Below are 711 nucleotides of genomic sequence, written 5' to 3' on the forward strand. Positions count from 1 at the left end.
CTTTACTTGTTTTGTTTAGTTATTCCCTTTCCCCCTCCCTTTTCCCCTTTCCCTTTTTTCCCTTTAGTTGAATTGTTTAATTAATAATAATATTTCCTTAATTATATATATATATATATATTTCCCCTTTTTAATTAAATCATCCTTATCTCAACCCGTGAGTTGTTCTTTCCTTTACTTCTTCCCCTCCTCATCTGAGGAGGGGGAGTGAGAGAGCGGTTGTGGTGTTCAACTGCCTAGCACGGTAAAACCACCACACTTTCTTAGAGAGTATTCCAGCAAGCAACATTCCTGCAGCCCCCACTTCCATGGCTGTGCTTCTTCTGAGAGGTAGGGAGCAACCCTGACCCGTGTCTGCCATGCAGCACCCTCTCAGCCATTTATTTTCCCAATCCCCTCCTCTAGCTGCTTACCACAGTCTCGGAGAACTCAGTCGAGCTGGACTATCTGGCGAGTAACCATCCTCTGCTACCAGATGTCGGAAAGGGAGACGGCCCTGGAGTAACGACGCAACCTCGATGCGAGTATAATCGTCCTCCTTTATTGCATGTTCTCACAGAGTATATATATGCAACTAACTACAGCACGCTCTGATAACAACTTATAATTGGTCTAGCTTCTCTGTGCACCTGTCTCTAGCTTCTTTCCTCATTATCTCTAATACAAGGACATGGGAAACAGCGCAAAGCCACCTGTGAATTCCTTTCCCAC

This window comes from Oxyura jamaicensis, chromosome W, assembly GCF_011077185.1.
Source record: "Oxyura jamaicensis isolate SHBP4307 breed ruddy duck chromosome W, BPBGC_Ojam_1.0, whole genome shotgun sequence".
Lineage (NCBI taxonomy): Eukaryota > Metazoa > Chordata > Aves > Anseriformes > Anatidae > Oxyura > Oxyura jamaicensis.